The sequence below is a fragment of the Calidris pugnax genome, unplaced genomic scaffold (assembly GCF_001431845.1).
Source record: "Calidris pugnax isolate Ruff unplaced genomic scaffold, ASM143184v1 scaffold250, whole genome shotgun sequence".
NCBI classification, from domain to species: Eukaryota; Metazoa; Chordata; class Aves; order Charadriiformes; family Scolopacidae; genus Calidris; species Calidris pugnax.
The window spans coordinates 479,954-485,471 of record NW_015090984.1 but is presented as its reverse complement, the minus strand read 5'-3'; the positions used below and the strand labels follow the sequence as shown (position 1 = coordinate 485,471).

General features: G+C 43.1%; 1 long non-coding RNA gene across 2 annotated transcripts; it reads left to right on the top strand.

Annotated features, from left to right (window-relative positions):
• The first annotated feature begins 102 nt into the window (after window positions 1–102).
• Window positions 103–4,611, top strand: LOC106894846. 2 transcript variants are annotated; one of them, XR_001413321.1, is made up of 4 exons: window positions 103–1,636; window positions 1,738–1,882; window positions 2,667–2,784; window positions 3,584–4,611. It is a non-coding gene; the product is annotated as an uncharacterized LOC106894846 (long non-coding RNA). The 2 variants fall into 2 exon arrangements; XR_001413320.1 differs by having other exon boundaries at window positions 103–1,882.
• Window positions 4,612–5,518: the final 907 nt, after the last annotated feature.

Below are 5,518 nucleotides of genomic sequence, written 5' to 3'. Positions count from 1 at the left end.
GCGGCGGCCGGGCAGTGCGCTCCGCCCGGGCCGGAAGGAGGCGGGCCGAACCGCGCCTTGCGGGGTGCCCGCCCCGGTGTTCATGGCGGTCTCCCCGTAAGGCGCGGGAGGGACAGGATGCGCAGCAGTAGCGTCGCCGGGAAGCGGGGAAGTTGGCCGTACGGCCCCTTCCTGCGCTCCGCAGCAGAAAGGACATGGTGGGGCCGCGCCGGGCCGGTGCTGCAGCGGGTGGGACCTGGTGGGGCCTCCGCTCTGCGCCCGTGAAAGGGCGGGGAGCGGGAGCTGCCGCCGTCAGGAGGCGGGAGGCACGAGTGCCTTTCCTCTCCTGGGCTGGTCTGAGGTGCGGGAGCTTCTGTCCGTTCCACAGCCTGCCGTCCGGAGCGGTCGGGATACCTGCAGCTAGGATGGTGTGGTCACTGCGCTCATAATTTGAGCTCTGACTTTCCTGGAACTGCTGCTACCTGTGTGTCCCCCCTGCCTTCCCCTCAACGGGGTAGCGTCTCAGATGGGCCCAGCTTCCACCAAGCTCTGTAGGTGGCCAGGGCTGATGTTTAGTAAAGAGGATAATGTGTATTTTGTTGTTAGGTGCCTTTCCCAGGTGTGTTCCTAGGTAAGGGCTACCTGCTAATCCAATGCAGAGGTGATACCTGTGTGAGTCACGCTGCTCAGCTTGTGTGTTGCCAGGAGGGTTTGTCATCTTTGGGGCCACCACAGTTGTGACCAGTTAGTATTACTCTTTTTATCTTTCTCTCTCTGCCCGAAGGTAAACACCTACTAGAGAAGGTTTTCCCAAGATTTTTTTGCCCAGCTGTGACTTGAACCTCTAGTCATGTTTTGCAGTGTTGTTCATAATCATTTGGGAGATGGAGCTCTTCATGTCTTCTCTTTTTATATTCAGAATAGGGGAGGGGAGAGAAGAGAAACCCTTTATCTACTTGTGATTACATGTTACCTGTTGCATTTTGGCAAACACCTGCTTGTAGTGCTCTGTTGGTGCTGTTGAAGCCCAACATCAGAGTCACACCTGTAGTACATTTTACACAGCTATCTCCAGTCATGAATTCTGAGGGCAGAATGGAGTCAGTTATTTTCATGAGTTAAAGGTGGATTGGATTTTCACATTAAGGTTTTATCTGTTTCTAGGACCATTTTAACCTTGCTCTTGGCTGCACATTCCCCATAGGAAGCCTCACCCTCTCTTCAGTGCAAAGGAATACCTTGGGTTTGGACATTATCATGCAGATTGCTTAAGGTCTGCGTGTCTTAGTAACCTCCTGAGAGCAGAGCTCCTCCACTATGAACACAGAGTTCAGTTATAATTCCTTCCTGGCAGGACTTCCTGCAGCATTGCCATCAGCTTGTGTGGAAAGGAGGATAGCATGCTCCCTTTACCAGCTTGGGCAACTGGAAATTGTGAAAAATTGGAAATTGGTTTTACAACCTTAATGTTGTTCTCTCATCTCTGCTCGGCATATTCATCCTGTATGACTTTTATTTTTTTTTTTTAGAACAACTTCTTAGAAGTGCCCTGTTTCTTGACTGGCTAGTACCAGGGTAATTCACGGGGTTGCAAAACTCCCAACAGTTGCTGTTTGCTCTTTCTAGGAATTACATGTTCAAGGCCCTTTATACGAGGGTGAGTTTTTGCCCTGAAGCAAGATGAGTTTCAATTTCTTTAAAACTTGTAAGATCTCATTACCCAGAAGTTTAGCAGCTCCCTAATTCCCGTTCTGCCAGTCTTTCCATCAAGAATTTGTCTCCACCATGGAGGCATGGGAGGGGCAGGAAGGCCCTAGGAGCACTCCAGACTCTACCAATACTGTCCCTTGTGGATTATTACTACATTTTCTCTGCGGTGTTGACAGGCAGCTTGGAGTGACAGGTAAGCAAAATGATACCAATGCAGGGCAGCTTCTGTAACATTTATCTTAATTTACCTACCATCTTAGCAATGTAGGATAGGAAAGTTGGAGATATTGGATAACAGGAAAAGCCAAACCTGGATAATACATATGAACGAAAATAGAAGAATCTGCAAAACAGGCATAGCAGAGAAATGAGATTAATATTTCTATTACCTGTGGAGCATGCCAATCTCAGAGGGTGTTCCAACCTGAGTCTGCAAGGATGTGGATGTGCACAGGCTGCTTTCCTACCCCAGACTGCTCATGCAGGTTACATCTGCACCTACAGAACTCCTAGTCCCTGCTCTGCATCATTTTGACATGGCTTTTTTTGGGGAATCTAGGCTTCATCTTTTCAGAACTTTAACTGGAGTTATGAGTTCTGGTTGGTTGGTTTTTGGCATATTTTTTTCTATCAAATGTAGGGGTAGAGAAGTAGGGCTGAAGGAGAACCTTCTTAAAACGTAAAATGTTACAATCTGAATTGAACATCTGCTTCTGCTGGCTCTGCATCTCTTGAAGTAGAAGTACCAGAAGAGGCTTTGCAATTTGTTCCAACTTAGAGAATGAGTAATAAAGAGATTCTTATCTCCACTGAGACCAAATATAGAGCTGGCATTTGTTACATATATATTATTGCACACAAGTTATTCATTTGTGTTGCCTAAGTGTTTACACTCCTAATCATATTAATTCAGTTAAGTAATGAAGTGAGCAACTACTCTGGAATTTACAAGACATTTGCTTCCTGTCTTGCTTCAGGTCTACTTATGTGTAATAAGCGTTGCAGTACATGTGTTGCATTTCAAATTAAGATAAAGAAGAAAAAGGAGCAAGTGACATACAGAGCAAAGAACTTTCTGGATTAATAAACATACAGGTAATGCTGCCATATCCAACTTTGCAGTTTTACTACAAGAAAACAAGTCCAACATTATTAATTTTGATCATCTCTTCATATTGCGATATCCACCACAAAGATGTAGAGGGAGAAAATCCTTCTGGTTATTATGGATTTGGGCTGGGCAAAATATCACAAGCATTCAGCACATTAAGAACTGCCACCCCAAAACAGAGATGCTCTCTTTCTTGATATGCTTGTTTCTTGTTGACTGATGTTGGATAGTTCAGAAAGGGTGCGTGTATCCATAATGTATTTGGATTCCTCCTACTTGTGCATATTGCACCATATTCAGGTAATCATTACAGATCAGTTTGTTACCCACAACCTATGAAAGTTCTGAGTATTTTCCTTTTTGTGCATGTGCAGGAGTAAACACAGGCTTACTAGGAAGATCTGATTTTACTACTTTCCAAAATGACATCTTCCAGCAACTAGTTTATTCCTAAGTAAGGAGAAGTGCTCATACTGTGATCGTGTTTTAGTAATTGATGTCCAACCAATGTGTCCCATATTTTTATGCTGCAGGAAAAGAGACACAGATAACATTCCTCTTGAATTTTACTTTTGTGATGATCTCTTTCTCTCCAAGAACCACTGTGGTTCACATTCAGTCATCTTTAGTTTTCTTGTATCACATGTGCTATTCAAAGTCAGATTTTGAAGGGTCACCTATAGATGCCTTGTAAAATATGCAAAAGCAGCTTTATAAAGCCAACTGGAATTAGAGTATAGGATGTTTGCAAGCATCCCACTTGTCATCTGTTTACATCTTTAGGTGCATCTCTTTCTGGAAATCTGCATCTCAGGTTGGAAGAGGTGGCCTGTAAATTCCCTGTGGAAGGGGAGAAGGCCCTCCAAGCCTTTAATGGAATGCCTCAAACACTTGCAAGGAAATAAATAATGCAAGCCTGCCATTCGAAAAACTGATAAGGCTCACAGGCACTGAAGAAGCAATGTAATGACTGTCTTGTGAAGACAATATAGCTCTGCTGCTCTTCTGGTGAGCTTGCTAGTTCTCTGTTCTCAAGGCCATTATGTCTGATAATTGACCTTTGCTTCCTTATCTACAAAATGCATATGAAAGTGCACACCCCTGCATATGGTAATGAAGATTATAGAGGTCATGCTAAATACATATGACTATGGCACTTGTCTCTCCATCTAAATCATGCCACACATAACCTGAGAGAAGGGAAAAACCTGAGACAAGGCTGTCCTTGGCAAGGGGAAGTGGACCATGCTAATTCAGCAAACATAAAAGGGGAAAATAAGCACCCCTAAGAGAAAAAAAAGAAGAAGGTTGTTCACTGAATTTCACTGAATTTTCACTGAATTTTTTAGAGTTGGAAGGGACCATAGAGATCATCTAGTCCAACTCCCCAGCTGAAGCAGGATTGCCTGGAGTTGTTGCCTGGGAAGAATTTTCCCAAAAAGGAAGATCTTACTTGGGGAAAAATTTTCCTAAGAAAAAAGACTGTACTTGGAGAGATTTTTCCAAGAAAGAAGAAGAAGATTATGTCTGTGAAGACTCCCTGAAAATGATGCTGGAACCAGGACTGGTGATCTCTTTATCTCTGTCTTTTTCTCTGCCTTTTTCTTTCTCTTCCCCTTGGTTTCTCTTTTCTCTTAGAGTTGTTAGGTAATGCCCTTAAGTACTGCTTGTCATAAGTTGTTGTATAAATAACATGCTAAGTAACAAAATACATACCTCGCCGCTTGACATAATTTGTTATGCCTAACCAATTATTGTAGGCTTGTTAAGAACTATACTAATCATTTTGGGAAACTAATAAAAAAGGCTCATGGAGAATATGAATAGTTGTGGACATGCATCTTACAATACACTGTAGAGGGTGACATCCCAGAGTAAATTGAAAGCTAGTCAGTTCCTTTGTAACTCTGTTTCTCCAAAGAAAGCTCTGTCATGTCTGTTTGTGTAAATTACAGTGATTGCAGTGAAATACAACTCCTTTTGGTGTGTACAGTGAAACTAGTTAAGAGATTGAACATCTTCCACAGTGCAAACAACACCATAATGATTTAGGAGCAACTGCATCCCCAACACCATAGCAACAAATGTTCTGAAAGAAAGTCTATTACCAGCATGGTCCTTCTTAAGGAGTTCTTCACTGAATTGGCCGTTTTGTCATCCAGAGCCTGAAGATAGCATTTACACACAAGTTATCTGAGATTACCAGTCAGGCATGGGGCTGTGAGATACCTCAACAGGCATCTATTTATTGCACTGACAAGTGAATTCTGTGCAGATCCCAGGGGCTCCTCTACGGATACACAGCAGGGAATTCAAAGCACAGCAGGGTTCAGCAGAAGTAAAGAATGAGAAGAAATTAATTGACAGCCTCTTGTCTTTTAGTTATGTGCATCGTATCATATTGAAATGGCTCCTTTTCTCTTCTGCTCCATCTCCACATATTGACGGGGTGTGGTTTTTTATCCTTTTCTCTAGTTTGGTTCAGCCAAGATGAACATATCAACATGAAAAATACTGAAACTGACCAGTACAGGTCTCCCTTCCAGGGCAATAGGGAGCCACAGCCTCGGTATCCCAGTAGATTCTTGAGTGTTCTATGATCTGTGTGCTGAACATGTGGCTTTGAAATAATTCCCTTCTTTCTGTAAGAGATCTAGGACTAATCTTTTTTCAGATTCACCACTTTTGAAGATTATTTTATAACCTAGGTACTTGACA